The sequence below is a fragment of the Pan troglodytes genome, chromosome 6, assembly GCF_028858775.2.
Source record: "Pan troglodytes isolate AG18354 chromosome 6, NHGRI_mPanTro3-v2.0_pri, whole genome shotgun sequence".
Taxonomy (NCBI): Eukaryota; Metazoa; Chordata; class Mammalia; order Primates; family Hominidae; genus Pan; species Pan troglodytes.
This window is the reverse complement of record NC_072404.2, coordinates 120,293,764-120,313,272: the sequence shown is the minus strand read 5'-3', so window position 1 is coordinate 120,313,272 and position 19,509 is coordinate 120,293,764. Positions and strand designations below refer to the sequence as shown.

Sequence of the window (19,509 nt, the reverse complement as noted above, 5' to 3'; positions counted from 1 at the left end):
TTCCAACTGTTCAGATGTGCAGTATTCTGGAGCCCAGAAACACATGTGCACCACCAGCCAGAGGGCAACTGCTTTCAGACAAGCAAAGCTCTGTTCTCAAGGCCCAGAGTTGGGTGGACCTTCCTGTCATGCTCCACCCAATGTGGAATCTGCAAGTTACCAGAGTGGAGTTTCAAGGAGACATCACTGGTTGGGGGTATGGAAAAACACCCCTGCACTTGCATGGCAAATCAAAAGGAACTCTGTATAAGTTTGCTAAGTGCTCTGATCTGAATGTTGGTGTCTCCCTAAAATTTCAATATGTTCCAATATGTTGAAAGCTAATACCTGATGTGATAGTATTACCAGGTGGGCCTTCTGGGAAGTGATTAAGTCATGAGGGATCTGCCCACAGGAATGCCATTAATTCATTTATAAAAGAAGTTGGGGGGAGTGCCCTTCTGACCCTTCCACCATGTGACGAAGTGACACAAGGCACCATCGGTGAAGCAGACAGCAGCCCTCACCAGACATCAACTTTGCTGGAGCCTTGATCTTGGACTTCCCGGCTCCAGAACTGTGAAAAATAACTTTCTGTTGTTTATAAATTGCCCAATCTAAGGAATTTGGTTATAGCAGCCGAACTGAGTAAGTCACTTGGGCTGCCTTAACAAAGAACCACCGACTGGGTGGCTTAAACAACAGAAATTTATTTTCTCACTGTTGTGGAGGCTAGAAGTTTAAGATCAAGGTGTCAGCAGGGTTGGTTTCTTCTGAGATCTATGAGGAAGAATCCGTTCCAGGCCTCCCTCCTTGGCTGTTTTCTCCCTGTGTGTTCACATCACCTTCCCCCATATGTGTGTTTGTGTCCAAATTTCTTCTTCTTCTTTTTCTTCTTTTTTTTTCCAGACAGTCTTGCTCTGTCGCCCAGACTGGAGAGCAGTGACATGATCTCAGCTTACGGCAAACTCTGCCTCTCGGGTTCAAGAGATTCTCCTGCCTCAGTCTCCCAAGTAGCTAGGATTACAGGCACCTGCCACCATGCCCCGCTAATTTTTGTATTTTTAGTAGAGATGGGGTTTCACCATGTTGGCCAGGCTGGTCTTGAACTCCTGACCTCAGGTGATCCACCCACCTCGGCCTCCCAAAGTGCTGGGATTATAGGCATGAGCCACCGCACCCAGCCCAAATTTCCTCTTCTTATGAGGACCCTAGTCATGTTAAATTAGGCCCCACCCAAATAACATCATTTTAACTTAATTACCACTTTACAGACCCCCATCCCCAAATATAGTTACATTCTGAGATAGTGGGGGTTAGGACTTCAACATATGAATTTATGGGAAGACACAGTTTAGCCCATAACAAGTTCATTCTGTTCACCCTGGTGTGGCCAGGGTAGCTTGCAGGCTTCCTTTCTGGCACATGTGGGTACATGTTCCTCTGAGCTTTCCCTCAATGTCTTCTTTTTCTAACTTCTTATGAAAATATTTAAACATGCGGTAGAATACATACCTATCCATGTACCCACCCTCACCTAAATTCAATACTGGCTAATATTTGTCAAGTGTCATTTATTTATACATGCACATGTAGGAGACCAGAATATGCTTCCCGTAAATATGAAGGATTGTTGAGCTGAAGACAATTAAGAAGGAGATGGAGAAAGCTCTCTGCCCTCCCTCTATTTGCCTAAAAGCAGGACATAGATTTCCAGAGACAAAAGATATCCTGGCCTCCTCTTCTACCAGGGAGAACAAAGGTTAACTACTAAAGACAGCATTGGACCGTTTGGGCCTGGAGGTGATACTGGAGGAAATCTACACCAAGGAGCTCTCCTAACCAGCCTTTATCTGCCAATTATTTGCCTTCCCACAAGTTGCCACCCCTAGAGACTCAAAGACTATTTACTATGCTTTTGGCTTCCACCAACACATGGGACAGAGCTGTTTCAGGATGGGACCTGCGTTAGGTTAATTCTAGCTTTTTCTGGGCTGTTAGGCTGGAAGTGGCTTCTCAGCAGCAATACCAGCTGGTCACGAAGGCTTTCTCCAGCAGGGCCTGCCCACAGCCCGCTCCTGCTCTACCTTAGCAGTAGGAAAGCTTTGGCATCCCCAGACGACAGGCTTACCAAGAACTCAAGTGCTCATTCAATAAAACACACACAGCTGAAGGGAAAGTCTGTAATTTGAGTATGTATGTGGGCAGAACAGTTTCCCACCCCAGCACACTTGATTATTTGTGCTAATGGGGCGGGGGCTGGGGAGGGGGAGTCTGGGTCCCCAGTGTGACCCCCAGACTATTTACACATGGAGGAGGTTTTATCTGGCTTTGGGAAGTGTGAGGTCGAGAGGTGATAACTTAGGGTTCTTCCCTGGGCATCAGGGAATCCCTGAAATTCTGTGCACACGTTTTTAGGAGTGGCGATGTATATCTTCCTAGGGAGAGAGGCCCTATTTACTGTCAGATTTTTGAAGGGAGACCCTGACCCCTAAAGGTTAAAAATCATTACTCTGTGACTAATCCAGATAAAGTTCTATTGGTTTAGTATTAACTTTAGCTAATTTAAAATAAGTTTACCTTTCCTAAGAGATTTCCGTTCAATTGGCTGGGGATTTGGCTAGGTGGTGGGAAAATGTTAAGTAGAGTGAAAAATGTATCACTGATTAACCAGTGGAAATTTATTACAGCAGTTAAGAGCCCTGGGTCTGGAGCAAAACTGCTGAGGTTTGAGGCCCCGTTTTGCTGCTCACTAGCTACATGATCTTGGGCAAGTTATTTAAGCTCTCTGAGCTTCAGTTTCTTCCTCTGCAGAATGGGGATGAAAGCGGACTACTACCTCATGGCATGTTTTGAGGATGAAATGAGCTAATAAACACAGTCTTCAGCCCTACATTAGGTAAGCCATTCTTATTATCTGTTCTACTATCTATCTATCTATCTTTATCTATCTATCTATCTATCTATCATCTATCTATCTATCTATCTATCTTGAGACAGAGTTTAGCTCTGTTGCCCAGGCTGGAGTACAGTGGTGCAATCTCGGCTCACTACAACCTCCGCCTCCCGGGTTCAAGTGATTCTCCTGCCTCAGCGTCCAGAGTAGCTGGGATTACAGGCGTGGGTTACCACACCCAGCTAATTTTTCTGTTTTTTTTTTGTAGAGACAGGCACCTTTGATTATTTGGCCCAGCTGGTCTCGAACTCCTGCCTTCTGGAACTCCTGATCTGGCCACCTCTGCCTCCAAAAGTGCTGGGATTACAGGCGTGAGCCACTGCACCTGGCCTATTTCTTATTTAACAAGGTGGAATTGTTATTGGTGGCAGTGCCTTTGTGGCAGGAAGATGTTAAGGCTATGTCCCCTACATCAGAGTAAGCTGGGTTCTCCCATCTCTCTGGGATTCCTCTCTCCTCCCAGACCATCTAAAGCCAGCTTGGTCTTAAGGCTGATTCAAGAAGTACTTTTTCAATATCTCCCAGCACATTCCACACTCCAACCCAGTTTCTCCCTCTCTTCTCAATAGCCTATAACCCCCACGTAAACAAATACCCACACGTATTATGTATATTAGAAATAGGCTGGGCACGGTGGCTCACGCCTGTAATCCCAGCACTTTGGGAGGCCGAGGTGAGTGGATCACGAGGTCAGGAGTTTCAGACCAGCCTGGCCAACATGGTGAAACCCCGTCTCTACTAAAAATACAAAAATTAGCTGGGCATGATGGCCTGTAATCCCAGCTACTCGGGAGGCTGAGGCTGGATAATTGCTTGAACCCGGGAGTCAGAGGTTGCAGTGAGCCGAGATCAAGCCATTGCACTCCAGCTCTAGGTGACAGGGCAAGACTCCATCTCAGAAAAAAGAAAAAGAAAAAGAAAAAGAAAAAGAAATGGAGTACTTTTCCTATATCAGGCAGTCTGTGTGTGTGTGCATACTTCTATATATAAAACTTCATTTGGTCCTTACAGCAACTCTGTGAGGCATACCTCATACCTTATTAGCCCAATTTTACAGATGGGGAAATTGAGGCACAGATAGGTAAGTGATTATACCTCAATCCAAAATGCTAGTAAACAGTAAATCTGAGATTAAGATCCGCATATTTGAAGCCAATTCACCTTGCTGTTATTTAGTCATTTACTTCCTTGCAACTTCACTTACAGCTTAAGATATTCCTCTTTCTTTTTTTTTGTAATTGAAACAGGGTCTCACTCTGTTGCCCAGGCTGGAGTGCAGTGGCAAGATCATAGCTCACTGCAGCCTTGAACTTCTGGGTTCAAGTGATCCTCTTGCCCCAGCCTCCTAAGTAGCTGGGACTACAGGCACGCACCACAATGCCAGCACAATTTTTTAACTTTTTGTACAGATGAGGTCTCACTGTGTTGCGCAGGATGGTCTCAAACTCATGACCTCAAGTGATCCTCCTGCATTGGCCTCCAAAAGCATTGGGATTACAGGCATAAGCCACTGTGCTTGGCCAGTATTTTGGTTTTCATATTATGTTAAAAAGTCTATAAATTCCTTTAAGACAGAGATGATTTCTTAGACTATTTTTCTTTTTCTTTTTTTTTTTTTTTTGAGACTGAGTTTCACTCTTGTTGCCCAGGCTGGAGTGCAATGGCACAATCTTGGCTCACTGCAACCTCCGCCTCCCAGGTTCAAGCCATTCTCCTGCCTCAGCCTCCCAAGTAGCTAGGATTACAGGCGTGTGCCACCATGCCCGGCTAATTTTTGTATTTTTAGTAGAGACAGGGTTTCACCATGTAGGTCAGGCTGGTCTCGAACTCCTGACCTCAGGTGATCCACCTGCCTCGGCCCCCCAACGTGCTGGGATTACAGGCATGAGCCACAGTGCCCAGCCCTTCTTAGACTATTTTTCATTCCTCATAGAACCTAGGACAATATCTGGGACATAATGGGAACCCAATAAGTATTTGTCTATGAATTGTTGACCCATTATATGTAGATGGGAAGCAGCTAAAATATGTTCACGGTGTTTGTTTAATAATGTAACTATTTTCTTATACTATAAGCAGATTTTTTGGTTTATCATTTCTGCATAACAAGATTTAAACATACATGATATGTTACTATTAATGCTACACTCTTTCTAATGTGTCTATAGAAAGAATAAAAGTATAGGTGAAGTTGGTTGTACAATTATTATTATCACCAGAGCAAGTTGTGCTTGCTCTGAGGCAATTCCTCACTCCGGTTTTAAAATGTTGAGAAGGGTCTGGGCGTGGTGGCTCACGCCTGTAATCATAGCACTTTAGGAGGCCGAGGCGATGGATCCCCTGAGGTCAGGAGTTTGAGACCACCCTGGCCAACACGGTGAAACCACGTCTCTACTAAAAATACAAAAACTAGCTGGGTGTGGTGTTGGGTGCCTGTAATCCCAGATACTCGGGAGGCTGAGGCAGGAGAATCGCTTGAATCCAAGGCGGGGAGGTTGCAGTTAGCTGAGATTGTGCCACTTGACTCCAGCCTGGGCGAAAGAGTGAGACTCCGTCTCAAAAATAAAATAAAATAAAATATAAATATAAATAAAATTAAAAAATTAAATATTGAGAAGGAAGAAGAGGAATATTCCCTGTTCTAACTTCTTTCCTTTGATCCTCAGTCTTGAGAATAAATTTATCATCCCCATTCTTATGAGGAAACTGAGGCTCAGAGAAGCCATGCTATTCACCCAGGGAGTGGTGGAATCAGGATTTAAAGGCAGTGTGCTTGTCTCCAAAGCCCCAACTCTTTGTACTAACAGATAATCATCATTTTAAATTCAATACTCTGTTAGTTATCCATTACTATGTAACAAATGACCCCTAAAGGTATCGGTTTATTGATAACATTAGATGTAAACATTAAACAATAAACATTTATTCTGAGGGTCAGGGAATCTGGGACCAGCTTAGCTGGGTAGCTCTGATGCAGTCTTTCATGAAGTTGCAGCCAGGCTGTTCACTGGGGTTGCGGTCATCTCAAGGATTGACCGGGGCTGGAAAATCTGTGTATAAACTCACTCAAATGGTTGTTGGCAGGCCTCAGTTCTTTGCTGGCTGTTGGCTAGGGTGTCAGTTCCTTGCTTTCCAGGCCTTTCCATGGGCTGCCTGCCTGTCCTCACAACATGGCGACTGGCTTCCCTTGTGAGTGATGAGAGAGCCCATGATGGAAGTCATGGTATTTTAAAACCAAATATTGGAAGTAATACACCATTTTCTGCCTTATGCTGTTGGTCACATAGACCGACTTTGACAGAGTGTGGGAGGAGATTACACAAGGGTGTGAATACCAAGAGGTAAAGATCGCTGGGGCCACCTTGTGGAAGTTGGCTACCACAAGTACTTGGGCCAATTTTAGGGTCAATTGGATAAGGTCCAAATGGTGGCAACTAACAGTGCCAAGTGCACTGGCCATTTTGCAGGTACTTTTGGGCTTATTCTTTGGCGGCATATGAAGCCCATTGATGTCTCCCCTGGGCTGTGAATGTACTTGGTACTGTTGGGCCTAATAGAATATTTCTATAAAGTCTACTCTGAAGCTGCAGCCCTGAGTATAGAAGGAGCAGAGACTCCAATGCTTCTATATTTATTTTTCTTCTAAGAACTTGTACATATTTATAAGGAGACCTGGAACTTGAACTTCCAGCTTCTGTAATTGTAGATAAGGCAATGTGACCTATGGCAGGAAGAGCAGGTTGGGGATCAAGGACTTCGACACTGGAGTCAGAATCTCTACTCTGCCATTTACTAAGTGTGTGACTTTGGAAAGTTATTTCACTTCTCTGAACTTTCATTTCCTTTACTGTAAAATAGTAATAGCATACAGTTTCTTTTGGGGGTGAGGATTAACTGAGATAAAGCACAATGTGGCAAACTGTGTTTTCCAAAGTTGGCTACACCAATATGTAGCTACATATCACATCCTACATGCTCTTTCTACGCTGTGTCATGAGAGGTGGGGTGTATGTCTCCTTCCTTTCTAAGGAATTTAGACAGATCTTTGTAACCGCACCAAGTGATGGAACATGGCCAAAGGGATGCTGAATGATTTCCAGAGTGAGGTCATAAAAGGCAATACTTTTTTCTCTGGTTCTGTCTTGGAATACTTTTTCCCCCCTTTTTTCCCCCTGTTTTGAGACAGAGTTTTGCTCTGTTCCCCGGGCTGAAGTGCAGTGGTGAAATCAGGGCTCACTGTAGCCTCAACCTCCTGGCCTCAAGCAATCTCTCCCACGTCAGCCTCCTGAGTTTCTGGGACTACAGGTGTGTGCCACCACACCTGGATAATTTTTAAATTTTTTGTAGAGACAGGGTCTCACTATGTTGCCCAGACTGGTCTCAAACTCCTGGGCTCAAGTGATTCTCCTGCCTTGACCTTCCAAAGCGCTGGGATTACAGACATGTGCTACCGCACGCTGCTGATGCTTGCCTTTTGATCCCAGCTGCCATGTTGTGAGGAAGCCCAGGCCACATAGTGAGGCCAGGTGTGGGTGATGCTGCTGGCCCTTAGTCAACAGCCAGTATGAACTGTTAGGCATGTACATGAAGAAGCCATCAGCCTATTCCAGCCTCCAGCCTTCAAGTTTTTTGGTTGAAGTTCCAGACATTCTGGAGGAGATTAGCCATCTCCACTGTGCTCTGTTTGAATTCCTGGCCCACAGAAAATGTGACAGATAGTAAGACTGTTGTTTTACAGCACAGTGTTTGGAAGTGACTTGTTATGTAACAATAAATAAGTAATAAATTTGGGTTATACATTTTTAAAAAATGTATGCCTCACTGTAAGATATTTTCAAAACACTGGGCCAAAACTTTGTTTTTTCACAAGATGACTGTTTCCTAGAAGGGTTTTGGGGAAGGGACATTTTGATTTTGTTTTTCCCTGGCTGCTTTTACACATAAGATTACTTACTCTGAGTATAACGTATGTAAGAACAGACTTTTCATTCTCTATCTGCGGAGCTGTCTCATGGATTTCCAGTCCATTGCTGGGGGTTGAGCCACAGCTGTTTCTGGATTTGGCTTATCTTTTGGTTCATTGGTTCATTTGAGTTGTTTTTCAGCATTAATCAGTAGGCATCGAAGTTGTTCACATTCATTTCTTGCTCTGAACACAAATGTAATTAGGATCATGTCCACTTTTTTGACATTTTCCTTCTTTTAAAAGTATAACCTTGATTACCAGACCAAGGCAGCTATAGGGGAAAATCAGAGCTCAGGTTGGAGTCAAAGGGCAATTGTTGCACCAGTCCTCCCAGCTTTCTAGGATCCCAGAGTGTTGCATCTTCTTCCTTCCTCTAAAGGTGCCTGCGTATGTGTGTTGGTATGTGTGTGTGGTGGGGTGGGGGAGGGAAGATGGGGGAGCTCGGAAGGTCTCCTTTGAGTTCCTGGTGCATCCTGGCCACTATCCTTGTCCTCTGGATGTGGTCCTGGGCTGCCCAGCAAGCATATGGATGTAATGAGGGTAAAGGAAGTGGGAAAGAGGAGCATGTGGCCAGGGCTCTGGCCTGCCTGTACTTTTAAAAGAAAATTGTGATAAAATACACATAACATGAAATTTACCATTTTAATTATTTTCAAGTGTACAATTTACATTCACATTGTTGTTGTGGAGGTTTTTTTCTCTTTTGTACAATACATCATGACCCTCAACACATTGTTATCACTGCTATATTCATAGCTAGAGTTTTTCATTATTCCAAAGTGAAAGCCTGTGTCTGTTAAACGTGAACTCCCCTTTCCTCCGTTCCTGTAGCCTCTGGTCACTTCTATTCTACTTTTTGTCTCTATGAATTGACTATTCTAGGTACTTCATATAAGTGGAATCATACAATATGTGTCCTTTTGTGTCTAATTTATTCACTTAGTATAATGTTTCCAAGGTTCATCCACTTGTGGCATGTATTAGAATTTCATTCTTTCTAAGACTGAATTTTGTTCATTAGGATGGCCTAAGGAAAACAAGAAGACTGAATGATATTCCCTGGTATGTATATTTCTCATTTTGTTTATCCATTCCTCCATCAGTAGACATTTGGGTTGTTTCTACCTTTTGGCTATCATAATACTGTTATGAACATTGGCATATATTTATCTGTTTGAGTTCAATTCCTTTATACCCAGAAATGCAATTGCTGGATCATATGGTGATTCTAGCATCCAGAGTCCTGATCTTGGTCTTTACTGTGTCTAAGGATCTATTTTCCGGTGGAATGAGACCCGGAGCTTCCCTGCTATCTCAGCATCCCACAGGGCTATGCAAATTAGGCTCACTGTGCTCTGGTTGTGTTTTATTGAACATTTACTTTGTGCTAGCCTCTGTGCTAAGTATAGTGTCTCTTAAATTACTCTATGAGTAGGTTTGATTATTATCCATATTTTGCAGATTAGAAAACTGAGGCATGGAGATGTTACATAACTGACCTAAGGGCACACAGATTGCAGGTGCTGAGCTAGGATTTGGACCCAGAGAGCATCATGCTAGTTCCCATGCATTTAACCTTTATGCAATTCTGCCTTTCCAAACAGATTGGCCATTAAATTCAACATCCAGGATTGTATTTGTTTATCTAGGAGAAATGAACTGCTTTAATTATGGTAAAAATCAAAGATGTAAATAAAAAAGCTAATATAAGAAGCCCACTAGTCTCTGTGGTTTAATAGGATACTAGTGGGACCTCTCTTCCATATATATATGTATATATATGTGTGTGTGTGTATATATATTATATATATATTTTTTTGTTTGTTTATTTTTGAGACAGGTTCTCACTCTGTCTTCCAAGCTAGAGTGCAGTGGGGTAAAACACAGCTCACTGCAGCCTCGATCTCTTGGCTCAAGCTATCCTCCTGCCTCAGCCTCCTGTTTATCTGGGACCACAGGTGCACACTATGCCTGGTTAATTTTTTAATTTTTATTTTGTAGAGATGAGGTCTCACTATATTGCCCAGCTGGTCTTGAACTCCTGGCTCAAGCAATCCTCCCACTTTGGCCTTCCAAAGTGCTGGGATTACAAGCGTGAGCCACCATGCTTGGGCTCTCTTTAATATTTATGATAAAAAATTTTTTCTTAGTCTGTAAGGTATATGGGGGAACTTTTTTGTGTATAGGAGCTAGTCTTCTCTCTATATTTGCAAATGTAAATGCTCTATTTAAGATGTGGCACTCGCCGGGCACGGTGGCTCACGCCTGTAATCCCAGCACTTTGGGAAGCTGAGGCGGGCAGACCACGAGCTCAGGAGTTAGAGACAAGCCTGGCCAACATAGTGAAACCCCGTCTCGACTAAAAAATTTTAAAAATTAGCCTGGCATGGTGGCGGACGCCTGTAATCCCAGCTACTCGGGAGGCTGAGGCCGGAGAATCGCTTGAACCCAGGAGGTGGAGGTTGCAGTGAGCCGAGATCGCGCCACTGAACTCCAGCCTGGCAACAGAGCGAGACTCCATCTCAAAAAAAAAAAAAAAAAAAAGAAAAAGAAAAGAAAAAATAGATGTGGCACTACATTGCCCTTAAGGATAACCCTGTGGATCTATATAAATTTAGCATGTTGAAACTGTCAGTGAAATGTATCACTAGATGGCAGTACAAACCAAGTTTTAAAAACAGCTGATTTTTAAATCTGCAAGATAAGTTAACCTGTAGGAAAGCAGCTGCATCATTTTTGACATGATCAGGGCAACTGTATTTAATTCAGAATTGATTTTAATCACCTAGGAGAGAATTCACAATCTTTGTTAAGGCAGAAGGCCTGACAAGTGTAAAGGCTTTTACAAGGAAAGCTGCTCCTAAAATGTAAAAAATTATTGCTTTGGAGGAAGCCAAAGTTTCAAGTAAATGTTTTGACTTGAGAAACTTTGCATCAGCAAGATAGCGTCACATCTACACACTTACTTTTTGAATTCTTTCAGTTTTCCAGCCTGGTTTGGCTAAGAATCAACCTTTACTCCATAATTACAAATGTAACAGCCAATTTTGTCCTCAGGTGAAGTTCCATTCAGTTAATGCCAGAGAAAAATCCAGTGCTTAAATAATGTGGGAAGTTAGGACTGACACACAGGTTGGTTTGACATCTGAGGCCCTGAACTTATTGACTTGTGGTGGGATAATGAAACAGATCTCACCTGTCAGAAGAGGATTCCCAACTTTTTCTTTGAGAGAGGAGTAGCCGGTAGTACGGGGTGAGGTAAACGCATTTACTTACCTTGGTTCACGAAGGTTTGGCTCTCATCTGATGAATTTTAATGTTCTAACTTGTATCCTGACTAGGTGAGAGAATTAATGTTTCATTTCAGAGGAAGCTGTACACTTGCACCTGGATGCCAAATTCTCTCAAAAGGGAAAACTGACTTAGAAATGGATTTTTCTTTTTTTTTCCTCCAGCTGACTTATATAAGTTATTAGTCTTCTAGAAGGATCACAGGGAACCAGCATCAAAGAAATGGAATCCAGCTAATTCCTCCAAGAAACTGAAGTTTTCGGGACATGACTTGTGAAAGGCAAACATAAGCTGACATCTTTTCACACTGAACAGCAACAGCCAAAGTGTATCCGAAAAGCCATTGTCAAAACAAGGAGTGAGAACAGCTGGGGTCAAGACCTAATGAAGGGCATCACTTAGCCTCTTTGAGCCTCAGATTCCTCATTTGTAAAGTGGGCATAATAATACCTCACAGGGTAGTTATGAGGGCAAATGAGATAATGGACACGAAGGCACCTGTACACTCCACGGTGCTATCAGAATATTGACTATTAGTGCTTTCATCACGCGGCTCCATCCAAACCCCTGCTTTCCCTCACTCCAGTAAGTGGTTGCCCTCCACCCACCCCCCATCTTCTAATAATGTAGACTGGAAACCCAAGCATCATCTTTGTCCTCCTTTTCATTCCCCCACCCCAGTTGGTCTTCATCCACAGTCTCTTTTTTTTTTTTTTCTTTTTGAGACAGAGTCTCACTCTGTCACAGAGGCTGGAGTGCAGTGGCGCGATCTCGGCTCACTGCAACCTCTACCTCCCGGGTTCAAGCGATTCTCCTGACTCAGCCTCCCAAGTAGCTGGGACTAAAGGTGCCCACCACCACACACAGCCACTTTTTCTATTTTGAGTACAGACGAGGTTTCACCATGTTGGCCAGGCTCCTGACCTTGAACTCCTGACCTGGTTTTGCTCCTGACCAGGCTCCTGGTCTTGAACTCCTGACCTCGTGATCCACCTGCCTTGGCCTCCCAAAGTGCTGGGATTACAGGCGTGAGCCACCGTGCCCGGCCCATCCCTCAGTCTATATTTCCATAACTGGAAGAATCTCCTAAGTGGGCTGTAATCTAGCCTTGCGTGACTCCATCCTGCTCACTATTAAAGAAATAATCCTCTTAAAATCACACTTGGATTATTCTTTTCCGTTTTTCAGAAACTTTCAATGGTTTCCCATTGCCTGCAGAATAAAGTCCAACCTTCAAAGTAGCTGGAATTAAAAACCATTAACAATCTGGCCTCCCTACCTAAATAACATCAATGAGAGGGCCACACAGAAGTCAGATATATGGAAATTAAAACATGTTTTACTGCTGGATAAATGCTGTACTAGAGGATAGGTTATGTGGCCAAAAGAGTTTGCTGACAATTTCTGCTTCCCATTCCCCCAGTCTAGACCTTCAGACACAGTCCACCTGAGGCTTGCCTTCCTCTCCGTGGTCATTTAGAGTTGATCCTACTCATCCTTTTCCCCCACTGCAGGCTTCCCAAGGGTTCCTGCAGCCCTTGGCATCTGTCTCACTCACCTGTCCCTTCGCATGTTCTGCCATGATGTTTAGCTTCTTTCTTGAGAGTATGCCCTCTTCATAGAAGTCAGAAACTCCTGGCCCACTGGCTAAACCTGATCCCTAGAGGTTTTTCTGACTCTCACAATGTTGGTCTGCACTGTGTTTGACAATGCATCAACTTACCTGACAATTTGTATTCTTTTTTTTTTTTTTACAGGAGGAGTCTCACTTTGTCACCCAGCCTGGAGTGCAGTGGTGAGATCATAGCTCACTGCAGCCTTGACCTCATGGGCTCAAAAAATCCTCCTGTTGGGACTACAGATGCTCACCACCATGCCTGGCTAATTTAAAATTTTTTTGTAGAGACAGGGTCTCACTATATTGTCCAGACTGGTCTCAAATTCCTGGCCTCCACCAATCCTCCCACCTCATTCTCCCAAAGTGCTGGGATTATAGGCATGAGCCACTGCGTCTGGCCTATATTCTAAAAAAATTCTGCTGAGAAACTAGGAAAGCTAGCAGCCTTGGTTTCTCAGGTTTGACTTGCAACAATTGACTTCTTGTAAATGTTGCCTATATTGCTTTCTCTACCACCTCAACATCAACTTTTTCCCAATTCGCTCCTCATATTTCTGCTATTTCATGAAGATTGCTCTTGTTAATGTCACCAAGAGCCTCCACAATTGCCAAATCCAGTAGTTTGTCTCCGCTTTTGTCTTACTCGCCCTTTTGGCAGCGTTTGCCACTTAATCATGCTTTTCTTTTTTCTTTTTTAGACAGGCTTTTACTCTGTCACCCAGGCTGGAGTGCAATGGTGCAATCTTGGCTCACTGAAACCTCTGCCTCCTGGATTCAAGCGATCCTCCCACCTCAGCCTCCCGAGTAGCTGGGACTACAGGTGAGGGCCACCATGCCTGGTAATTTTTGTATTTTTAGTAGAGACAGGGTTTCACCATGTTGACCAGGCTGGTCTCAAACTCCTGACCTCAGGTGATCTGCCCGCCTTGGCTTCCAAAAGTGCTGGGATTACAGGCATGAGCCACCATGCCTGGTCGACACTTAATCATTCTCTACTTGTTTTTTTAAAATTTTATTTTTACAGTGTCACTCTCAGGATATCTACTTCTTAAAATACTTTTTCTCCCTCTTGGATTCCGTAACAACCCATTTTGCGGGTCCCTCTTAATCTGCTTTGCTGACTTCTGTCCGTTGTTCCAAGTCAGGTGGTCTCAGCTTGGTCTAGCATCCTCTTCTCTATTTGTACATTCTTCCTAAATGATTTCATCTAGCTTCAAATCTTTAAAAGCCATCTATTTGCCATGACTACTAACTTTGGATTTGTAGCCTAGGCTCCTCCCTAGAACTCTACTAATAGCCTACTTGATATCTAAAAATGAATTTCTTTCTTTCTCTCTTTTTTTTTTTGAGACAGAGTCTCACTCTGTCGCCCAGGCTGGAGTGCAATGGCGTGATCTTGGCTCACTGCAACCTCTGCCTCCTGGGTTCAAACAATTCTCCTGCCTCAGCCTCCCAAGTAGGCATGAGTAGGATTGCTAATTTTTGTATTCTTAGTAGAGATGGGGTTTCGTCATGTTGGCCAGGCTGGTCTCAAAACTCCTGACCTCAGATGATCCACCTGCCTCGGCTTCCCAAAGTGCTAGGATTACAGGCGTAAGCCACTGCTCCCGGCTATGAATTGAATTTCTAATAAGCAGCTTAAACTTAAAAAAGAAGTTTTAGAGTTTTATCTCCCAAACCCCTGCTTCTTCTCCTCTTCTTCCTTTCTCAGTAAATAGCACCACTATCTACCCTCAGAGCAAAAAAAAAAAAAACCTAGTAGCTCTCTCTCCTCATCTTCCACATTCAACCCCTCAACAAGTCTTATGTTCCAAAAACACACTTCTCTTTAGCAGATGCCATAATGTGCTACGCAGAGCCCTTCCCAGGACTGCAGGACTTATTCCCACAGCTGCTGGGCATGCTGCCACCTCACAGCCCTCTGCCCTCTCTGCAAATTGCCCTCAGCTGCAGAGAGCCACCTTACCCAAGATCACATCCCTTCCTGCTTGCATATAAAGGCCCACTCCCTCAGTAACCCAAGACAACTCTGGAAGGCCACCCCAGCACATCCCAGTGCTGCCTGTGGGGTCAGCTAAAGCCCTCATGGAGACCTCCTCAGAGCCCAGCATCTCCTCCTGCCTAGACTGTGTCCTTCCCTCCCCTTCTGGAAACCAAATCTGCAACATTATCCCAAGTGTACCTGCCTCTTTCTATCTTGCTGTTACGATTTTGGTTAAGCCACCACCTTCTCTCACCTTGACTGCTGCATTGCCTTTCCCCGTCTCCTTGCTTTTGCTCTTCATTCGACCATTCATTTCTTTCACAACTGTCAGCTATTCATACTGTTTTGCTGTGTCTCCACCCAAATCTCATTTTGAATTGTAACTCCCACAATTCCCGCGTATTGTGGGAGGAAACCGGTGGGAGGTGACTGAATTATGAGGGCGGGTCTTTCCTGCGCTGTTCTCGTGATAGTAAATGAGTCTCACGTGATCTGATGGTTTATTTATTTTATTTTATTTATTTATTTTTTTGAGACAGAGTCTCGCTCTGTCGCCCAGGCTGGAGTGCAGTGGCGCGATCTCGGCTCACTGCAAGCTCGGCCCTCGGAGTTCACGCCATTCTCCTGCCTCAGCCTCCCGAGTAGCTGGGACTACAGGCGCCCGCCACTACGCCCGGCTAATTTTTTGTATATTTAGTAGAGATGGGGTTTCACCGTGTTAGCCAGGGTGGTCCCGATTTCCTGACCTCGTGATCTGCCCGCCTTCACCTCCCAAAGTGCTGGGATTACAGGCGTGAGCCACCACGCCCGGCGAGATCTGATGGTTTAAAAAAAACAAGAGGTCCCCTGCACAAGCTCTCTCTTTGCCTGCTGCCATTCATGCAAGATGTGACTTGCTACTTTTTGCCTTCTGCCATGATTGTGAGGCCTCCCCAGCCACGTGGAACTGTGAGTCCAGTTAAACCTTTTCTTTTGTAAATTGCCCAGTCTTGGGTATGTCTTTATCAGCAGTGTGAAAATGGACTAATACAGCTATGTTTTATTTTTTATTTTCTTAGGGATAGAGTCTTGCTCAGTCCATTCTCAGCTGGAGTACAGTGGCGCAAGCATAGCTCACTGCAGCTTCAAACTCTTGGACTGAAGCAATCCTCCCACCTCAGCCTCCCACCTCAGCCTCCCCAGTAGCTGGGACTACAGGCATGCGTTATCATGCCAGGCTGATTTTTATTTTTTATTTTTTTCAAGATGGGGGTCTTGATACGTTGCCCAGGCTGGTCTAGAACTCCTGGCTTCAAGCGATCCTTTTGCCTTGGCCTCCCGAAGTGCTGGGTTACAGGTGTGAGCCACTGCACCTGACCCTAGTTATCTTTTTAAGATATTCTGTTTATTTGATCTTATTTCATTACATTATATTTGATACAAAAAATGTAACATATATACAATTTAAGAAGTGTAAAACAAATGAGCCTATGAACTGTCCACTCAAATTCTGAACTACTGACACAGCCTGTATGCATTTCCCTGATTGTAACCCCCCCTACTCTTCAGAAGTAAACACAATTCTGGATTTTTTTTTTTGTTATTCCTATACTTACATCTTTATAATTGTAGCATAGATGTATTTATTGCTAAACAATATACAGTTTAGTTTTTCTTTTTTTTCGAGATTTATATGTGGAGCCATAGTATATTTTCTGCAATTTGTTTTTTTCCGCATTCAATACTGTATTTCTGATCTAATGTAATCATTTTTATTGATGTTTGTAACTGAGGTTTATTCATTTCCATGCTTACAGAGGTATTAAATTAGTCAATTAAAAATACTGCAAATTGTAAACAGTTTATTTATCCTTGTTGATGGACATTTTCCTTGTATTTTTAGCAATCTGTTAGACGAAGGTTTTCCATTTTTGTACATGGTTTTTGGTGCTTATATGCAAGAATTTCTCCAGCATATATACCTAGGAATAAAATTGATGAATTTAGTGCATGCAAATGTTCATTTGTAGAAGATAATGCCAAGTTGTTTTTCTTTTCCTCTCTCTCTTTTTTTTTTTTTGGACAGAGTCTCATTCTCACCCAGGCTAGAACCGCCTCCGGGGTTCAAGCAATTCCTGTGCCTCAGCCTCCGGAGTAGCTGAGATTACAGGCACACGTCACCACGCCCAGCTAATTTTTGTATATTTAGTAGAGATGGGGTTTCACCATGATGGCCAGGCTGGCCTCAAACTCCTGACCTCAAGTGATCTGCCCGCCTTGGCCTCCCAAAGTTCTGGGATTAGAGGGATGAGCCACTGCGCTCGGTCTATTTTGACAGTTATTTTATCTCAGCAGTTTAAATATATCATGCTAATGTATCTGGTATTTATTGTTGGCCCAGAAATTATTCCTTTGCAGGTGGTGCAAAGGATCAGCACGGGAGTTTTGACCTGCTCCGTTTCCGACCTGGGTCGGTTCACCCCTCCTTAGGCAACCTGGCAGTTCCCCGCTCCAGGGAGGTCACCCTCTTGATGCTGAATTTAGCACGGACACCTGATGGGCACAGTGCACTGCAGCCCAGAGCTCCCAGGCTCAAGCCATCCTCCTGCCTCAGCCTCCAAGTAGCCAGGACCATAGGCACGCACCCTGAGGTATGCCATTTCTCTTTGGTTCTTGTTATGGTAGTTCCTCTGTTTTTCCCTGTATTTTTACTGTCATGTCTTCCTTTATATTTATCTTGCTTGATATCTATTGTGCTTCCTATATGTATGGATTCATATCTTTATCATTTTTGAAAAATTTTCAGACATTTTCTATTCAAATATTGCCTTTCCCTTATTCTCTCTATTTCTCCTGTTGGAAATCTGGTTAGATGTCTGTGTCTTCTCTGTTGTTTAACCTCTTTGTCATTTACCAACCCCTTGGCTTTTTGTATTGTATTCTGTGTAATTTCTTTAGATCTGTCTACTAGTTCACAGCTCCTCTCTTCAGTTATACCTGTTTGTAATTTACACATTGTACTTTAAATTTCAATGATTATGGTTTTAATTTCTAAGACTTAAAAAAATTTTCTTCTAATCTATCTGATTATATGTAATGTACTCTTTATTGTATTCATTGTTTTAGACGCTGTCTTTATTTCCTTAACATGTAAAACATGATTATTTTATATTGTGTATCTGGTAATTCCACTATCTAAAATCTGTAGGGTGATAAGTCGGCTGTTAGTTATATCTGCTGATTATCGCTTATAGTTTATTTGTATATTTAGTAATTTTTATTTTTATTTTTGAGACGGAGTCTCGCTGTTTCCCAGGCCGGAGTGCAGTGGCGCGATCTCGGCTCACTGCAAGCTCCGCCCCCTGGGTTCATGCCGTTCTCCTGCCTCAGCCTCCTGAGTAGCTGGGACTACAGGCGCCCGCCACCACGCCTGGCTAATTTTTTTTTTTTTTGTATTTTTAGTAGAGACGGGGTTTCACCGTGTTCGCCAGGATGGTCTCGATCTCCTGACCTCGTGATCCGCCTGCCTCGGCCTCCCAAAGTGCTGGGATTATAGGCGTGAGCCACCGCGCCCAGCCATATTTAGTAATTTTAAAATTGCAATTGCATACTTTGTTGAGCTTAATTGGTGAGAGCTATGCGAGAGATGCTTTCCTCTAGACAACAAATGCTTGTATCTGCCTGGTACCAGGGGCCCTAAAAAGCTCTTTAATTTCTTGGTTAGGGTTTCTTTGATCATATGGAGAGTGTAAGACTGAATTCCATACTTGACGGGGGCAGGCATATGATAAATTTCAAGGGGTCATTATTATTATTTTTTTTCCATCTAGAGCCAGTGTGGAGATGGTGTTCTTGATAGATTTCTTTCGCTAGCATGAGGATTTTTCCTAGACCCCTCTTGCCTAGGATGTAGCCATCTTCAAGCATCCTGCTTTAGGATGTGAATGTCAAATTTAACTCACCTGCTTCCAGTGGCCCAACGCTTAATCTTCCATTCCCTACTTTGTTATACAGATTTACCTTCAGGCAAGCCCAGTTTTTGCCTTTGCTTACATTTCACACTTAGTTTTCAGCTCACTCCACTTCTTTTTTGAAATGTTTTTGGAATTTCCCTTATTTTCTTATAATCTAAGCTGTGTGTTAAAAATAAACTTATTGTAATTTATCTAAGATTTAATAGTATGGCATAAGAAAGGCTTTTTAGAGGCTGGGCTCAATGGCTCACGCCTGTAATCCCAGCACTATGGGAGGCCAAGGTGGGTGGATAATGAGGTCAGGAGTTCAAGACCAGCCTGGCCAACATGGTGAAACCCCGTCTCTACTAAAAATAAAAAAGTTAGCTGGGCATGGTGGTGCAGAGGTTGCAGTTAGCCAAGATCGCCCCACTGCACTCCAACCTGGGTGACAGAGCCAGACTCCATCTAAAAAAAAAAAAAAAAAAAAAAAAAGAAAGGCTTTTTAGAGTATCTAGTTTATACTGCTAGATGCCGAAACCAAAAGTAATCTTTTAGAAATGTGAAATCGTTTATATCACTCTTCTGCTTAAGATCCTCCAGTGGCTTTTTCTCACACTTAAAATGTACAAACTATCCTGGCCTACAAAGCCCAGAGCTGGGTCCTAGCTTAGCCCACGTGGCTCCCCACTCTGCCACCTTGCCGTTCCTGGTCTGGCATGCCTTCTGCTTTTTTCACATGTGGCTTTTAAACGTTTGTTCAGGTCTCACTCTAAATGCCAC

At 43.4% G+C, this 19,509-nt stretch overlaps 1 long non-coding RNA gene across 4 annotated transcripts in view; it reads left to right on the top strand.

Moving 5' to 3' along the window:
- The first annotated feature begins 2,664 nt into the window (after positions 1–2,664).
- Positions 2,665–19,509, top strand: part of LOC112209803 (uncharacterized) — a 32,058-nt gene continuing 15,213 nt past the window's right edge. For 3 of the 4 annotated variants that reach the window (XR_010158925.1, XR_010158924.1, XR_010158927.1), the window contains exons 1-4: positions 2,665–2,878; positions 8,923–8,963; positions 13,509–13,630; positions 17,175–17,424. This is a non-coding gene — a long non-coding RNA (uncharacterized LOC112209803). Of the gene's footprint in view, positions 2,879–8,922; positions 8,964–11,356; positions 11,778–13,508; positions 13,631–17,174; positions 17,425–19,509 lie in introns of all 4 variants that reach the window. The other variant, XR_010158926.1, reaches the window with a different exon arrangement.